The sequence below is a fragment of the Trichosurus vulpecula genome, chromosome 7, assembly GCF_011100635.1.
Source record: "Trichosurus vulpecula isolate mTriVul1 chromosome 7, mTriVul1.pri, whole genome shotgun sequence".
Lineage (NCBI taxonomy): Eukaryota > Metazoa > Chordata > Mammalia > Diprotodontia > Phalangeridae > Trichosurus > Trichosurus vulpecula.
In genome coordinates this window covers 209,666,383-209,686,381 of record NC_050579.1, presented here as the reverse complement: position 1 = coordinate 209,686,381, position 19,999 = coordinate 209,666,383, and the positions used below count along the sequence as shown (strand labels likewise).

General features: G+C 35.5%; 1 pseudogene; it reads left to right on the top strand.

The window, feature by feature from the left end:
* The window catches only part of LOC118857793, a 309,362-nt pseudogene that overhangs the window by 19,650 nt on the left and 269,713 nt on the right, over positions 1-19,999 (top strand).

The following is a 19,999-nucleotide window of genomic DNA, read 5'->3' as shown; positions in this document are numbered from 1 at the left end:
TGTTGCTTAAAATAATACATAATTGCATTAGCTTAAAAGTTGTGTGTATCATTTATAGTAGGAAATTATGAGCAGATTTTTTCTAAGGAATCAATACAATAGATGTAACTGTGCTAATAGGAGGTATTAAGTAAAACAGTAAAATTATTTGAGGAATACACCCACTCTTCGAATCCTGACCCTGAAGATCTTTTGATGTTGAGAAAAATGAGACTTCATCCTAGGCTATGAAAAGGAACCCATATTTAGGTTCCAATCTCTTTATCCTTTCATTAGTTGATCTTGTCAATTTACATTAAATCTGAATGACTTAAAAAAAAAACTTTAAATGTATGCCCTATAGGACAAAAGGCTCACAAAATATTCTAAAATGAACAGGATTAATTGAAATATGAAAGGGAAATATTTAAAATATAAAATCCTATGTACAAATTCACTGACAGTTTTAAGGGAATTAATGTAAAAAAAAAGAGACAAAATCTCTCTTTATTATTTCCTAAGAGTGATTTTTCCCACCGTTTGAATAGACCTAGAATAGTACCACCTTTCTTGCTATTCATAAATATCATTTGAAAGATTGAAAGACCAAAAAAAATACTCAAAGTACATATATATATATATATATATATATATATATATATATATATATATATATGTATGTATATATATAATATACATATATATATATATATATATATATATATATATATATATATATATATATATATATATATATCTCCAGGGTTGTTTTGAGACTTAAGTGAGATAATGGATATAAAGTACTTTTTCAACCTTAAAGCTCTATAAACACTCATTACTATAATACATTACATTGTATTATAATAATAACACTTTTTAGTATTATATTAGTCCAGAGTCACTACCCCACCATTCCCTGAGCTCTTTCTATTACACTCCTGCTGATCTCAAGCAATATGAATAGAGCAATGGTGGGATGTGTTGGTAAAAGTTTAACAAATTGTCTGGGAAGGGGCAGGGGATATATTAAAATTAATCCACATTATTAACACTTTCTTAAATCTAGATGGTCCAAAAAAGCCTAGTAAATCAAGCACTGGTTCGTGGTGATTGACAAAATGCTCACACTGAAAATTTGACAGTGGATTTCTCAAGATAGTTAGAGCTGGCTCCAGCACACCTTTATACTGTCTTTCAGCTATAACTCCTTGTACTCTAGCAAGTAAATTAAAATCTCCTGAATTAAGTATCCTCACTGGTTAGGGAATCTTAATATGTTATCTATATATCATAGGGTATAAAAGTAAAGATTATGGTTTTTCTCCCATTTTGGTAGTCTCTAATAATATCACATAGGAGATCATAATCATTACTTCTTATAGGGTAAATTAAGCATCTGAATATACTTGAAAAATCTGGAAAATCCCTGACTACAATTCAGTGATCTTTACAAGGTACATCTCCAAAACACACACACACACAGCATGTACATACGCCACACACATACATTACATATATGTATATAAATCTTGGAAACGTATACATACATATATACATATGTATGTATGTGTACACACATATAGCAAGGTCTTTTTTGCTCCTATTTGTGGATAATATTGTGCTGGTTGGGACAAGCTCCAGAATATTGCAAATATTCCTAAATGAGATTTATAATCAATCAAAGTAATTTGGTAGATTATCCACACAGGAACAACAAAGTAGATGAAGAATGTTTATTGTCCAAAATATTGTACGCAATTGGACACAAAACACGTAAAACTGGTCTATGAATGTACATATATTTAATGGACTGGATTGCCTTTGGGTAATCGCATAGTACTTTTAATGATCCAGAGCTTCTCTATTAAAAAAAAAAAGAAATATCTTTTAAGACAATGGTCTGATGATTTTGAATGGAATATGACAGTCTCTGAAGGATTAAAGCTGAGAGTCATCCAAAGGGATGAGAGGAACATGGTGAGTAAGAAAAGTTTGCAACACATTGTAAATGAATAAATAAGCCAGAGAAATGGCTTAAACAGTATCAGTGAGCTATATAACTAAAAAATAGATAAATATTTAGGGAAATAGATAATGGGCAGATATCTTATATGTGTCATGACTATACATGCAATGTACAGAGATCTAGTAGATTTCAAATTATTTTAAAATGCAGCAATTATGAAAACTATTTAGCACTTTTTAAAAATAGAAAACCAGGTTAGTGTGACTAAGTAAGCAAGAATTTGAAGAAATTTAATTCAGCAGCCCATTGTTTGATAAATTCAAGAACACAAAATACTTGGAAAAGGATTCCTTTTCAGTAAGAACAGGTGGGAAAACTGAAATGCATTCCTAATGGATCAGTGGCCTAAGTATTTAAGGTCGATCTAAAAAATAAGTTAGAGAGTTAGAGGAGAAAGGAAGGAGAGAAATTTCACAACTGTGGCTAAAGGGAAAATTCTTAAAAATGGGATAGAAGAGATGATAAGGGAGAAATAGACAATTCTATTTGCATAAAATGAAAGGACTTTTGCAGAAACAAAATCGACACAGCTATGATCAACAGTGAAACTAGGAAAAAAACTATATAAAATGTGTTTGAACTTGGGTTTATATGGGTATATGACCTTCTAGTGAGGAACTCCCTCTACCAGTGTAGATAAGTATCTGTTTAGCAACTTAAATTCATTTTAATGGGGTTCCTGGGGGTGCTAGGCAATGTAGCTAGTATATGTCAGAGGAGGGATTTACACTGGATTCTGAATCCAGGTCTCTATGCAATTCACTTTTCTGCCTCCTTCTATTAAATATTTCCGAATAAAGGCTTGATAGCTAAGATATAGAAGCAATTAACACAATTACATAAGAACAAGGGTCATTAATGATCAAGGTATAATAACGGTTTAAAAAAATTGTAAACTATCAACAATGATGTTAAAGATTCCTAAGACAGTTGAGGTTTGAAGGACTGAAGGAAGACTGGCACGCTAATACATTGATTGGTGGAGGTGTTCATCGATTCAATCATTCTGGAAAATAATTGGTAATTATGAAAAATTATGCAGAATTATTCATACTCTTTTGTCTAGAGATCTCAATATTCTGTATATGTTCATGGAGTTCAAAGCAGAAATAAATGTACCATATAAACTAAAATATTTACCAGTCCTTTTTTTGGTAGCAAAACATAAAATAAGTAAAATAAAACCTAGAAATAAAATAGTACTCTATCACTTGGGAAGTCTATTAAAAATTTACATCTAATATGTAACATTATATTGTAAGAAAAAACAACAGTATAACAGATTAGAAGGAAAAGTAAATAGAACACTAAAATGAAAACAAATACTGCAATTGTATCAACCAACCTTAGACTAGGAGATGAAGAAATGTTATCTTACGCCTTTTCTTAGACAGAAGAGAGTCTCTACCTATGGAGTGTTGCCTATGAAATCAATTGAGTTTCTCTGTTAATTGGTTTTGCTTAAATTATTTTCTTTCTTACCAGGGAAAATGGACAGGGATGTGTGGGGCACATAATTAGTTTGGCCATTCTTAAAACAATCATATATCCAGAGATGATTGTGATGTCAAAACAAAAACATCAATAAAACTTTTAGTTAACAAGCATTTATTAAGTACCTGCTATGTGTCAGACACTGTGCTAAGTACTAGGAATACAAAGAAAAGGCAAATATTGCCCTTGCCCTCAAGGAGTTCACATTCTAATCAAAGAAACAACACAAAAATACCTAGGCACATACAAGATATATACAGAGTAGATGGTAGACAGCCATACAGGGGAATGCACAAGCAACTGGAGAAAACCCAGAAAGGCCTCCCACAGAAGGCAGGACTTAAGCTGATCTTATAGGAAGCCAACTAGGGAAACTAAGAGGTGGAATTGAAGAGGAAAAGCATCCTAGGCACAGAATATAACCAGTACAAAGTTAAAGAAATAGATGTCCGTTGTAAGGAAAAGCAAATAAGACAATGCAGCTGGATTCTGGAATGCATAGAGGAAAATAAAGTGTAGAAATACCGGAAAAATAGGAAGGGACCAGGTTGTGAAGGTTTTAAATGCCAAACAGAGGACTTCATCTTTCATCTTGGTGGTAACAGAGAACCACTGGAGTTTATTGAGTGGAGCATATGGTATGGTGGCCTATCTTTAGAAAAATCACTTTGGCAACTAAGTAAAGGATGATTTGGATTGGGGGTGGGGCAGTTTGGAAGGGGGTGATTTGCAGAATGGAAACTAAGAAATAAAGATAGCTAGAGGCATACTCTCAACACTTGGATGACACATGACACCCTTTGGAAGATTTACAGGAGGACATGGACATGAGTCATTTAGAGAAGAAAGCACGAGTGGGTTTTGATTTACATTATTCTAGGTCTAGGTAGCTAGGTGGTGCAGTGAATGAAGTGATGGACTTGGAATTAGGTCAAATCATGTGTCAGACACTTAGTTGTACCAACCTGGGCAAGTCATTTTACCATTCTAAGCCTCAGTTTCCTCATCTGTAAAAAGGGAATAATCATAGTATTTTCTTCACAAAATTGTTGTCTGCAATGAGATACTATAGATAAAGCATTTGCTAAACCATAAAGTGCTATAACAAATACTAGCTATCACCATCATCATCATTTTTATTAGTAGTAGTAGTACCCACATTAAAAAGATCACAGAATCATGGAAGGATTAAAGTAATTGTCCTAAGCAGCCAAGTATAAGAAGCATTCTCATTTTTATGCATCTTCACTTGAATATTCATTATCTGTTGACATTTACTTAATAACCACCAAAGGAATTTTTAGCTGGAGTAGGTTTCTAGGTTTCTTACCCAGTGGATTTGCACAGGCAGAGCTTACATTAGCTTCTATCTTTAGATTAAATGGAGCTTCTCATTGTGATGAAATTATTAAATGGTGATGACAGGTCATTTAAGAAAGTTAATCAGACATCATTAGAGAAAAGGAGATTTTGGCAAGATCTGGGTTGGAAGAGAATCCAGCACTCATGGAATCATATGTTTAAAACTAGAAAGAAAACTAGAATTCATTTAGTTTATACATTTTGAAGAATCTGAGGATCAGAAAGATTCAGATCATACAGGTATTAAGGTATAACCTTGGTCATACAGGTATTAAATATTAGAGGTGGTGGGTTGAGTGGAAAGAATGATGACTGTAGAATCCAAGGACCTCAATGCAAATCCTTACTGCTTTTGTGACTTTGGGCAAGCTATTTAACCTCCCTAAGTCTCTGTTTCCTAACATGTAAAATGAGAGGGTTGCCTCTGAGCTCTCTTCTAGCTTTTGAACTAAGATCCTACGCTAAAGTACTTTTCTTCCAGATGAGTGCTATCCGATAACCATTTAAACTCCTTATGCAAATATACCCAGTATTTGGTGTTCTGTTATGATATTTCAACTATTCTTCTCTTATCCTTTCATCACTAAGCCACAGCAGGATTCTAGCATCTATCTATAACATTAAGCTTGAAAATACTTAGATTTCTTTGTGACTCTTGCCTCTTCAGAGATGGTTTCCTTCATTCAGCAATTTCTATCAGGCACAAGAAATCATTGTCTTACTCTTCTTCCTCCTTCTCTTTCTCTTTTGTCTCTTTTTTCCTTTCTGTTCTTCTTTCCTCTTCTTTCTCCTCTTCCTTCTTCCTTCATTTCTTCTCCCTCCTCCTCTCTCTCTGTTGTAGGTTTTGTAGGTTGTTGTCATTTTTTTAATTTAGAAAGGGAGAGTTTATGTTCAAGCCCTGGCTTCAACTACTAGCTTTAAATACTAGTTGCATAACACTGGGTGAGTCATATAATCATTCCAAGCCTGAGTTTCCTTGTTTGTAAAAAGGGAAAAAGAGATACCTCACTGTTGGAGGATCTTTAAATCTTAATGGTGATTATTTTTCTTGCTACTCTCTGCCAATGAGTACTTTCCTTTTTTGCCATAGGCCTAGATCTAGATTGGAAAAGGATCTCAGAGGCCATCCATTCCAAACCCTTCCCCATTTTACAAATATTGATAACTGAGGTCAGGGAAGATAAGGTCATGCACTTTGTGAGTATCAGAGGTGGAATTTCAACCCAGATCTTCCTGACTCCAAGTGCAGACCTCTATCCACTACAGCACACTGTGTCAATATCTTAAAGAAGAGACACCAAGAAGAAATTAAAAGAAGGAGATTTTTCTGAGAGAGCTGGGTAATACTAAAGAAGGCACAGACTAGATATGACTGATTTAGGAAAGAGTAGAAAATAATGAAAAAGAACTAAGTGTTCTATTTCATATTGACCACTGGAAAAAATATTTCTCAATTTCTTTTTCATCATGTGCCATTACCATCATATAATTTAGCAATTTTTATAAATAAAATAAAGTACAAATAACTGCTTCAAGAATAACAGGAGCACCAATACAATATTTCATGGAAATATTTTCATTTTTGAAGCATTACATGATTTTTTATTCAGATTAGTATTCTTTTAAGACTCATGTTATACTTTGAAGTAGATCTCTAAATGTCTCTTGAGAGAAGCAATTTTTAGATTTTTACACTCTCTGGTTCTGTTTTTTTTAAGTATATAGGATTTTGACCTTGCTATATTGGTAATTAATTATTTTAATCAACTGATCAACAAGCATTTATTAAGTACCTACTCTGTGCCAGACACTCTTCAAGGATCTAGGGATTCATAGACAAAAGAAAGAGAAAAAAGAAAGAAAGAAACAATGCTGTTTCTCAAGAACTTACATTTTATCAAGACAGATAGCATGTACATATACAAATATCTATAAAATAAATGCAGATAGGTGGTTGTTTTTTTTTTTTTTAGGTGTGTGGGGAACACTTTGAAACACCAGCAGGTGAGATAATCAGGAAGGGCCTCATGTAGATGATGCTAAATGTAAACTGTGAAGGAAGTTTTCAGTTCTAAGAAGATGAGTAAAAGAAGATTAGCATTTAAGTCATGCTGGGCAGCCTATGCCAAGGTACAGAGATAGGAGATGGAATATCGTATGTGAGAAACAGCAAGAAAAACAGTTTAATGAAATAATAGAGAGAATGAAGGGGGGAAGTTAATAATAAAGGTAGAAAAGTAGGTTGGAGACAGATTATGAAGGACTTTAAATTTCAAACAGAGGAGTTTGTATTTTATCCTACAGATAATAAGGAACCAGTGGTATTTATTGAGTGAAGGATTAAAGTTAAATGTTTAGGTCTGTGATTTAGGAAACTCATTTGGCAGCAGTGTGGAGAGGGGCAAACAGACAATTAGGAAGTTATTTCCATAGTTCAGGCATGAAGTGAGTAGGACCTGAATCAAAGTGGTGGGCATGGGAATGGAGGGAAGGAGATAGAAGAGATTTCGTGAAGACATGTATTTAGAAAAATCCTTCCCCTACCCTCATCATACAATTGCAGAATTTTGGAGGAACCACAAAGAAAATCTATTCATCCCCCACCTAAGAGAGTCCCTACAAAAGCATACCAAACAAGTAGTAATCCATAGCTGGTTTGAAGATTTCCAGGTCAAGGCAGCCTATTCTGCTTCTGTATAGCTCCGTTTATTAGAAAGGATTTTTTTTCCAGAATATCCCTCTTAAGTTTGCCTCTTTGCAACTTCTCCTCATTGTTCATAGTGCTGTCTTCTGGGCCCAAGCAGGATAAATCCATTCCCTCATATTTAACAATGCTTCATCCTTCGTTAGCTGCCTGCTGACCTACTCTACCCGAATATCCCATGGGTATCTAAAACTCAGCACATCCAAAATACAACTCATTATTTTCCCTTCCCCACAAATTTATCCCCATTCTTCCAGTCACTCAGGTTTACAACCTCAAGATCTGCCTCAGTTCTTCAGTCTCCCTTACTCTCCCATTTAGCCAGTTTCAATGCCTAGGCAATTCTACCTTTATAGCATATCTCACATCTGTCCCTTTCTCTTTACCCTGATCATACTAACTAAAGTCCTCATCACCTCACCTAATGAGTTTACATTCACCACACTTAACCACACTTGCCATACTTTGTACTTAAGGTGAATTTTTGTACACAAATGTAATGCTTGATGTTTGTACTCATTAAATTTCCTGTTATCAGATTTAGCTTAGTTACATAGCCTGTCAAGAAGATTTGGCCATTCAATTCATTAACTATCCCTAACACCCTTTTTATTATCTGCAAATTTGTTAAGCATGTCATCTTCAAAGTTATCCAAATCATCAATTACAAAAAAGCTCAGCATCGTGGGACTAAGCATAGATCCCTGGGGTACTCTACTAGAGAGCTCCTGCCAGGTTGACATTAATTGAACATTAATTACTACTACTCTTTGAGTCCAGCCATTAAACCTATTGGGAATTCATATGATTCTTATAGTCTCCCATATCTTTCCAGGTTTTTTCACAAGAAAAACCTGAAATGCATTATTTCATCAGGTGTTTTGCTTCAATCTAGGTAAAGTACCTTCTGCAATACCCTATTCTAACAATTTAGTAAAATCTGTCAAAAAAGGAAACAGGGTATGTTTGACATAATTATTTCTTGTTCAAGCCATGGTGGCCCACTGTTATCACTCTTTCCTTTTCCAGATGTTAAATAATCTCTCTTTTACAACATTCTAGAATTTATCCTTGAATCAAAATCAAGTTGTCTAAACTATGGTTTGCCTACTCTATTGTCTGTTCTGTGTTGAAATCCAGGAAATTACCTCCCCTTTCATTCTTTGGTACTCCTCCTATTCCTTGCTGTCTTCAAAATATCATTGGTGGTAGCTCAGCAAGCAGATATTCCAGGGCTTTCAGTAGCAGGAAGCATAGTAGAGCATAATGTAGTGAGTTCATCAAGAGCAACCAGAAATTTATATGCAATATAAATCTTGAGTCTTCAGTAGAGTTGTTACCACTTTTTCAGAGGATGAAAAGTAGGCTCTGGCATCTATCTCTGTTTTAACTTCATGTTTCACTTAGGTTTCGGCTGTTTTAGTGAAGGAAAGAGGTTCTTCCAAATCTAGTGTCAGAGTAGGAAGAAAGAACACTGAGAGTAAATTATAACATCTTTTTATTAGCCTTACACATTACATTGATCTTTCTGCATTTTCAGACACTATTGATATCATCGTCATCATCATTGCGTATTATTATTATTATTATTTAAAGTAATTGTAAAACCATTAGAGTACACTATCGTAGAAAACAATAGATCGGGGAATATTAAAGATGTCAATGGTGTCCCAGACTATTCATACATACATACACACACACACATACACATATGTTACATATATATATGACTAATTATATAATATCATATAGAATGATCTTCATTACTACCATACTAGCGTTTATAAAACACTCTGAGATTTGTGAAGTAATTCACATATATCCTCTCATTTGATCTTCACCCCAACTCTGTGAAGTAGATGCTTTTATTATTGTCACTTTGTAGATGAGGAAACTGCTGACTCCTTATCTTCCTAGTCCTTAAACATGGAAGTTTCTCAGGACTTTTGCCTTGGTCTTCTCTTCTCTATCCTCTCGTCAATCTTGCCCATACCAGATTATCATTTGGCATCACACCAACCTCAATGGCTTCAATTATCGCATCTGTGAAATATGTCTGTATTTCTGCTGGATATCTCCATCTGAATTTACCAGTGGCACCTTTAACTCAACCCTTCAAAATCTGTATTTTATCTGCTTTCCTAAAAAAGTCTTTTCTTCTACTTGTTTATGTACTTCTTTTGATGGTTTCAGCATCTTCCCAGTCATCCATTTACTTTCCATCCTTTAAGTCTTAACAGTTTCTTCCACAAAACCTGTTTTGACTACCTCATAGTAGACAGAGAACTGAACCTGGAGGAAGACCTTGACCTCCAAAGTTATCTCTAACTCTTTCCTTTCTCATACTCGACATTTGAACCAGTTGCCTAGTCATTTTAATTCTACATTTACAATAAGCTATCACAGACTTTGAGCTGGAAGAGAATTAAGAGGTCACATCTAGTCCACATCACTTTTTTTAAATCAAGGAACCAAGGCCCAGATAACTGAAATGATTTCCCTGAGATCACACAGGTAAGTGGCAGGGCCAAGATTTAAAACTGTCCTCCTCTATCTGTAGAACCACTGAATCATTGTTTCTTGCACCTGTTTTCTCTTTTACAAATCTACCACAACTACTTAGTTCAGTCTTTCTTTTGCTTTTCTCTTGCCTATTCCCTATATGCCTCCTCCCAAACCATTCTTGAAAATGTTGCCAAAGAAATCTTCCTGATAAACTGCTTTAATTATGCCAGTCCTCTAATCACTCACGGCCCAAAAGTTTTCAGGGAATTTCCCTGGATTCTTGAATGAAATACAAGTTCCCAATCTTAGAATGCAATGTTGTTGTTGTTGCGTTTTACAATATGGCAATAATTTGTCTTTTTCCATTCTTATATCACACTTCAGCCCCTTCATCTATTTAATCTGTGTTCCAACCAAACTGGACGATTTCCCCATCCCTGTTCCTTTTCTGACCCTCTTCCCTATTCTTTCCTTTAGTTTCACCATCCACTATGCCTGGAATGCATTGTCTTGCAAAATACTTTCAAGTCCCAATATTTATACAGCTTTTTCCATAAAACCTTACTTATCCACCTCTTACAGCTAGGTTTTATTGTTCAGTCATTCAGTGTGAATGACCCCAAATGGGGTTTTCCTGGCAAAGATACTGGAATGGTTTGCCATTTCCTTTCCCTTGGTAGCTAGATAACAGTGGATTGAGAGCCTGGAGTCAGGAAGACTTTGGCCTCACAACCTTATTAGCACTGTGGCCCCAGCTTATTAGTCACCTGACTCTGACAAGTTACTTCAGTTTCCTCAACTGTAAAATGGGAATAGTAACACTGACCCCTACCTCACAGGGCAGTTGTAAAGATCAAATGAGACAATATTTGTAAAGTGTTTAGCATAGTGCCTGTCACAAAGTAGGCTCCTAATAAATGTAATTCCCCTTCTCCTTCCTTTCCCTTGTCCCCAATTTTAAAACGATTGATCCCTTCTCACATTTCTCACAGACACTTAGCCTGGACCTCTTCTTTGCACTTACCCTGCTCTCCTGTGTACCATAGTTAATTCTGTATAAGTCATTCCCCCCTCCCACTCCATTTATTTGTAAAGTCCTTGAAAGCAGAGTCTAGAGCAGGGATGGGGAGCCCACAGAAATAAAAGGATTTGTTCTGTGAAGTTTGGATTCAGTCAAAGGGCCATACTTGAGGACTAGAGGGCCACATGTGTCCTCAAGGCCAAAGGTTCCCCACCCCTGATAGAGCATAGCTATCTTTACACCCCCTGTGTCTGTCAAAATATCATGGCTGAAGGAGGTACTTAATAAATGCTCATTTATTTGACCTGGACTGTATTCAAGCATCAAGTATCTACCTTTCCCTTAATATTAAGTTTACTATGAAAAATGAGCAGAAGGTATTTTTACAGAGAAGCCTTTAGGCAGTTACACTATAAACTTAACCCTTGCCTCTTGATCTGCCATGAAAGGGCCCTTAGAAATCATCTGATCTTACTCATTTTATCGATGATGAGACCCAGAGAGGAGTCAGTAGCAGCACTATTAATTTTATAGCTGAAAGATCTGCATTTCTTTAGTTACTTAAACTTTAAAAAACCAATCTCTAAAGGTCCCTACCTTTTGTCTTATGGTTAGGAGGTTTTAAAATTCAGACCTGTATTCTTCAGCAGTGACCAACTTCATGGCCTGTGTAAATGTGATATGTTTGCTGTACGTACTTTTGGAAGAAGTTCTGTATTTGTGCTGCAGAGTGAATGGGGCAAAATCACTAAACTTATTCTTAAATTACTATTCTCAGTGCATGTATTCATAATTTCTCTGAATACCCTGATTAAGCAAGTTGCCTGTTTTTTACCATATTGAGAAACTACTTTTATTTTTTTCCTTTAATTTGAAAATATGTCAAGCCTACCATACTGTATGCACTCATGAACTTCTGCCCCAGGGATATTTGCTCATTTAAGTCCATGAATTTGACACATTTTGTGATTTTGTACATCTCAAACATAAAACAATCCCCTAACAATTCATTGACATATTTCTAAATGCATTTCTTTACTCAAGACAAGTGGAAATATAGTAATGAAGATTCTGATATTTATTCCATTCTTTGCCTATCACAGATTAAAGAGCACCTTGCCAAAGGTCAGCGAATGTTGGCAGGTGATGGGATGTCCCAGGTGACCAAGACCCTGTTGGATTTAACTCAGAGGAAAAATTTTTATGCAGGAGACCTTCTAATATCAGTGGAAATTCTACGAAATGTGACAGATACATTTAAAAGGGCAAGCTACATTCCTGCATCTGATGGTGTACAGGTAAGAGACAAGTGGACATAAAAGAAGGGAGTGATTGAAAGAAAATCAATTTACTGATCAGAGGATCTAGGGCCAGGGTTGGACACAGGACAAGAAGTTTGGCAGAATGGAAAGAGAATTTGGTTTTAATGAGGAGGATTTTGAGAACTATTCTCGCCCTAGAAAAATGACCTTGACTCACTTAAGGTGGTTCATTCTGTGCCTCAGTGCCCCATACCACAAAAATAAGCCAATAATATTTCACACAGAGATAACCAATGAGATCTATGAAGTTCTCTGAGCTTCTCAGATTAAAAAAAAAAGCTATCAAAATTTTAACTGATATTCTAAAGACCTTATTTTCACACTTAATATCACCACTTTGCCTTGGGAAAATATAGAAACTTTTCATTAGATCCAGTAGAAGCACATTGAGTATCCTGAGAAATTTTAGGTTTCTTTTGCTTTCATTTTATAAATCAATTAATGAGTCCCACCTAGGATGTGTTAAGAGAAGTGAAAGGGGAAGAGTAGTCAAATTGTGCTTATAATAGTACAGTCATAAAATATTAGCAAATGGATTTTTTAAAAGAAAAAATAATCTAGTAACTATTCACAGCATATTTTTCATGTATAAAAAGACTGTATTGTTGTTTTATAGTAAGTCCATTCAAGTTCAGATTGAAGTCCAAGCATTCAAGAGTTTCAGCATTTCTCAGGCCACAAAAAACAATTAAAGCTCTTTAAATAGGGGAGTCATGTTTTGATGTAGGTCCAATTTGAATTTTGTATTAACTCTTTTTAAGCTATAGGCTGACTCATTACAGCTGAAAACATTGTTGTTCATTCCTAAATTTCCAGCATAATGACTTATCCTTATATCTCTTTGCATAAAGTTCATTAAAATAAGAGTTTGGCAGAACTCCCAGATGAGATTTTTTTTTTTTTGCTTTCAGCCAACTCTTCATTTGGAGTTGCATTTGCATTGCTCAGGAAGAAGAGATTTCCAAAGTAAATGATAGTTAGCATTTATAAAATGTTGTAAGGTTTGCAAAGTGCTTTATATATGTTATCTCAGTTATTCCTCACAATAACCCTGTGAGGTAAGTGCTATTATTATCTTCATTGTATAAATAAGGAAACTGAGGCAGAAAGAGGTTAAGTAATTTGCAAAGGATCAAACAGCTTTTAAATGTCTGAGTCAGGAATGGAATTGTTGCAGTCTAGGGGTTCTGGGAACCCCAAAATTCAAGGGCAAAAGGTGCAGGTCTGCCTTGAAAATATTAGACTTAAGCCTTCTTTTATTTGGGGAGGGGGGGAAGGGAGAGGAAGGGACACTGTTTGCTAACAACTGTAGGTGAATTGACTGTAGTCTGGAAGACACAACACATCTGACAAGCAAGTCTGGCCCAAATATAAGGAGAATTAATGGTGATGTCATAATGGGGGGGGAGAGAAAAAAAAAGCCCCTTTAGAATCATTTACATTTGACCTCCAGGGTTATCTGATCTTGTTACTTTCTCCAAAGTTTCTACTCTGATTCCAAATTCCTTTAGGAGGATTGGATGCTATTGGGAAATGACAATACTTTTGCAGGTAAAAGTTTTCCACCCATTTACACAAATGAATTTGCCAGAGACCTCCTTTTATTCCAATTATCACAAAAGACTTGGGAGGATACTTAAGTGACAGGCCAAATAGGTTACCTCCCTCTAAGAAAATTGATTGCACTGAAATTCTCTTCCCCAAACCAAAGTGAAGATGTTTCTGATTTAATTTCAGTTGTTTTGGGATATGGAATGACTACAGGGTCAGGTCAAAAAAGCAAGATCTCACACACTTGCATTGTGCTTATATTGTTTACAATCCAATTGCTCTGATTAAAGAAATTATAGAAAACAGAGATGAGACTTTTTTCCAGGTATGACAAGATAAAACATCCTTAGAATTCAGATAATTCAGTTTTCCAACCATGCAGTATCAATTTCACCTCATAGCCAAACTCAGGGATAGCTGTGTGGGTAACATTGCTTTTCAAAGGAACATAGTGGGGAAACTGAGCCAGGAAGATCCCATCTTAGACTGAGGCAAAAATTGTCCTCTCTGCTTTTCCTGGTGACGACCTCTACCTAAATGACATTTTCTCTGAGTAGCTCAGGTGGTGGATTATTGACTATTGATTATGGAAGGATTATTATGATCCATCAGACAGCTCAAAAGACAATTAGTTACAGTCCCATGAATATTCACTTCAAATAGCAAGTTTCACTAGTAACAGCTTAGGGAAAAATTTTCTAGGATTTACATTTCAAATTTAAATTTATCTTGGTGTAAAAGCCAATCATTAAAGATCATTTCTATATATTTGCAATTTCTCAGCAAACCAAGTTCATCATTTAAGAGCTCCACAACCCAAACAAGCTTTTTGGCAACTTTACAAAATAAAGGGGGACCGACAGGGGACTCAGAGTAGGGGCTTCCTATCCATCCCATCCATGCTTAGAGCTGAGGACTGCTTCAAATAGACAGAACCAATCTAGATGATGCTTTCATCTCATGCTCTCCTTTCCACACATACAGTAACCAACTACTAGCTTTAGGTTTTAGCATTAAAACGATAACCAACAATCTTACAATTTTCGTAAGTGATAGCCAAATTGTTTTAGCTTTACCCAAATTATGAAAAGTTTCTTGACATAATGCATCAACAATCCGGCTAGCAGCTTCTGTGGGGGTGTAAGATCCACCAACAACCAGCACCCAGAAAGAGTATTTCAATCTTTTAAAAAGATTTATGGTTTTTATTATTATGGGTACTCTGCCAATACACAACTTAGAGTCTTGCCTTCAAGAGTTGCAGTGGCCACAAACAAAAATGAATCCTGGTCACCAGGTGGCCAGCTTAGAGGTACTGATCTGGAGCTACAAAGACCTGAGTTCAAATGTGGCATCGGACACTTGCTAGTAGTGTAAGCCCAGGCCTAATGTCTGCTTGCTTCAGTTTCCTTAATAGCTACCTCCCTAGGTTGTTGTGAGGATCAAATGAGTTGTGAGAGGAATGGGGCCTGACAAAAGGAAAAGGAATCAAACAAAAATGTTTAAAGATAGAAATTTTAAAAAATAGAATATACTTTTTTCTTTTCTACTGAAGGAAATAAAATGTTACTTTGGCCAACTCACTAGGATTTCCCATTCATAAGAAGTAAATTTAGTAGCGTTTTTGTTTGGTTATTTTCAAGGAGTTTATGGCTACTAATTCAATGCTGTCTATAGTAAGGAATACTTCTTTTAGTTTACAGAAATATATACTTGACCTTGAAAGCTGAAAAGCAAATTTTTGAACTAGTAAGCAACCTGACTCTTTCTGTACCTGAAGAGATAAAGTATTGTTCTCTAGTTATATTTAATTTTTCCCAATTATATGTAAATACAATTTTAACATTCTCTTTTATTCAAATTTTGAGTTCCAAATTCTGTCCCTTACTCTCCTTCCCCCTCATTGAGAAGGAAAACAATTTGATATAGGTTATATATGTGTAGTCATGAAAAATATATTTCCATGTAAGTCATTCTGTGAAAGAAAACACAGACAAAAAGAAAACCTAAGAAAAATAAAGAAAAAGTATCTTTGATCTGCATTCAGGCTCTACCAGTCCTTTCCCTGGAGATGAATAGCATTTTTCATCAAAAGTCCCGCAGAATTGTCTGTGATCATTGTACTGCTGTGAATAGCTAAGTTATTCATAGTAGATCATCATACAATATTGATGTTACCATGTACAATGTTCTCCTGGTTCTGCTCATTTCACTTTGCATCAGTTCATGCAAGTCTTTCCATATTTTTTCCGAAAGCATCCTGTTCATCATTTCTTAAAGCACAATAGTATTCCATCACAATCATATACAACAACTTATTCAGCCATTGCCCAATTGATGGACATCGCCTCAGTTTCCAATTCTTTGCAACCACTAAAAGAGCTGCTATAAATATTTTTGTACACAAAGGTTCTTTTTCCTTTTTGTTTTTATTCCCCAGCTTTGGGATACAGACCTGGTGGTGGTATTGCTTGATCAGAGGGTATGCATGGTTTTATAGCCCTTTGGGAATAGTTCCAAATTGCTCTCCAGAATGGTTGAATCAGTATGCAACTTCACCAATAGTACATTAGTGTTTTAATTTTTCCCATCCCCTCCAACATTTCTTATTTTCTTTTCTGTCATATTAGCCAATCTGATTAGGTGTGCAATAATAGCTAAGAGTTGTTTTAATTTGCATTTCTCTCATCAATTATGATTTAGAGAATTTTTATATGATTATGGTTAACTTTGATTATTTTGAGAACTGCTTATTCATATCCTTTGACCATTTATCAATTGAGGAATGGCTCTTATTTCTCTAAATTTCACTCAGTTCTCTATATATTTGAGAAATGAAGTCTTTATCAGAGAAAATCTCTGCAAAAATTTTTTCACAGTAATGATTACTAACTATGCATTTCTCTCCATGCTGTTTCCCCCATTTCTCCTACTCCTTTTCTCTTTTTACCATGTCCATTCTCAAAAGTGTTTTGCTTCTGTCTTTTACCTCCCCCAAACTGACCTCCCTTTTATCAACTACCCCACTTTCCTTCCAACCTTCTTATATGATAAGATTGATTTTTACACTCAAATGAATGTGTATAATATTCCTTCTTTGAGTCAATTCCAATGAGCTCCCCTCCCCATGTTCATGTGCTCTCCTTCCCACTTCCCCCATAATCCTCTCCACTATAAAATCTCTTTCAGGCCTCTTTTATGTCAGATAATTTATCCCATTCTACCTCTCTCTTTCCCCTTCTCCTAGTGCATTCTTCTCTCTTATCCTTTAATTTTATTTTTTTAGATAATTATATCATCATATTCAATTCAAACTTCTGCTTTCTGTCTATGTATACTCCTTCTAATTCCCTTATAACGAGAAAGTTTTTAAGAATCATAAACATCATTTTCCCATGTAGGAATTTAAATAATTTAACCTTATCAAATCCCTAGTGATTTCTGTTTCCTGTTTAACTTTTTATGTTTCTTTTGCATCTCCTAGGGAGAGGTGTGTTTACTACTCTCTTGTACTGTGCACTGGTTTGTGAGTTACCACAAGAACCCTTTTCAACTCTGGAACTGTGACCAGGGTCCCTGCTCCCCTGTTGCCACAAGCTGTCCTCCTCTAGTGCTCTTCCCCTCACACTGGGACTAGGACCCAAGACTGTAACCCAGATCCAAGTATTGGCAATGCAACAGAGCCCTGCCCCTGGTGCCAGCAAAGGGACCCCTGTAAATCTCCTTCTGATCGGTTATCCAATCCCCTTATTATCTGTGGCCTGAGAGGTCTGGAAATTGCCACTGCTGCCACTGATTCAGTTGTCCCAAGCCTGGTCCTGGTTTTCTGGGGCCCAGTCTGCATGGCTGCACTGGACTGTACTTCTTTCCCACCCTGGTGCAACACACCTTTCTTGCCAACCTTCTGAGTTGTCTTGGGCTGGAAAATTTTTTAACTCTGTCTTTTTGTGGGTTCTGCCACTCTAGAATTTGGTTAGAGTCATTATTTAAAGGTATTTGGGGAGGTTGAGTGAGAGCTCAGATGAGTCCCTGCCTTTATTCCACCATCTTTGCCCCCCAACCCCAAGATAAATGAGAGAAAAAATACATCAATCTGTCATTGTTGCAGGTTTGTTCTGTTTTATTTCATTTTTCAATTAGTCAATAAACGTGTATTAAGTGCCTACTATGTTGTAGGCACTGCATTTATTAAACTTAATATTTCAAGTTTTTTTTCTAATAGAAATAATAGCTAACACTTAAACAACACTTTAAGGTTTACAAAGAATTTTATGTATATTATCTCATTTGTTCTTCACAATAACCCTGTGAAGTAAGTACTATTACTATCCCCACATTGGTACAAGTGTTGTACTTAGACTTCGGTACATAGTATTGAGAAGACTGGTTTTAGGATTGTTTTCATTCGTGTCCAACTCCTCATGACCCCTTTTGTGGTTTTCTAGGCAAAGACGCTGCAGTGGTTTGCCATTTCTTTCTCCAGCTCATTTTACAGATAAGGAAACTGAAGCAAACAGGGTTAAGTGACTCACTCAAGGTCACACAGTGTTAGATTTGAACTCAGGTCTTCCTGACTCCAGGCCTGGTGCTCTATCCATTGTGCCACCTAGATGGCCAGTTCTGGCATTAGAGATGTTTTATCTGGAGTCGTTGGAATCCTTTACTCAGGTATTGTGGGATTTAATAAATAAAAGAATGTAAAATTACTGAGGAATGTCAACCATTATGCTTAATATTAGAGATTTCTGATTAGCATAAATTTCATTAGTAGTATTTGTTAACATAAGGACATTTTGAAAAAAGGAAAAAAGCACCATGTAAGTGTAAAGTATCATTAGTAGTGAATAATAGGAATTTTTTGTTTGTTTGTAACCAGATCTATAATTTTATTGATAAGGGGAGATCCTAGTGAGGAACTTTCTCCACTAATGCCAATCCATACTTGCTCTGCAATTTTGAGAAAGAGAGAATTGGCTGGAGCACTGAGAGCTAATGGACTTGCCCAGGGTCACAAAGCCAATGAGGTCCAAAAGGGGAATTTGAACCCATGACTTTCTTACTCTGAGGCCATCTCTTTAATCATTACACCATGGCATATAAATATAATATTAAGTAGTGAAAAGCCTATAATTACTTAGTATAATCCATGCCTTTTACGTCCACAGTGGCAACTATGGAATTATATTCATTCTTAATAATTTCATAAGATCATAGCTCTAAAAGTAAGAGACTTAAAAGATCAGTGAGGTCCAAAGTTTTATAGTTGAGGATCAGGGAGATTAAATGATTATATCATGGCCACACAGCTATTATACTGCAGAAACAGGACTTGAACACTGATCCTCTGCATATCCAGAATTCTTTCCACTCTACTTTTTTTTTCCTAATCGCCTATAAATCTATCCATGGGAAACATGATTCAGGAATTTTAGGGAAATATTAATATGTTTATATACACACACACACGTATATATACATATATATATATATATATATATATTTCTATTTGAATTCATTATTCTATCCAAAATTTTCTGGAAATTTATGAATAACTTTAAAAATATGTTTAAAAAATAGCAAATCCCTCACAATTGCACCGCTAAAATTTTAAATATTAGATTTTACTTCAAATGTTATTGTTTATTCTTAAAAGTAAATTTGTGGTTTAAGCTTATTATTGTAAGTTAGGGGTAGCCATAGAATAATGGATAAAGAGCTGGTCTTGAAGCCAGGTTAACCAGGGTTCCAGTCCAGCCTCTGACATATAGATAGACAGACAGACAGACAGATACTAGCTGTGTGACCCTAGTCAAATCACTTCACTTCTCAGAACTTTTGACATCTAAGACTTCTCCAAAGTGCAGAGATGATGACCCGTTTTCTCTTCTGAGAGTTTTCTATTTCTATGTAATCACAGTTCTTGTACCTCACCCTCACCCTATCATGAGTTGATGAGTATTGATTATGAATCTTAAACTATTACATGGTTTTAGTCCTCCTTCCAGATGAAAAGCAGGACCAACAACATTATGAAG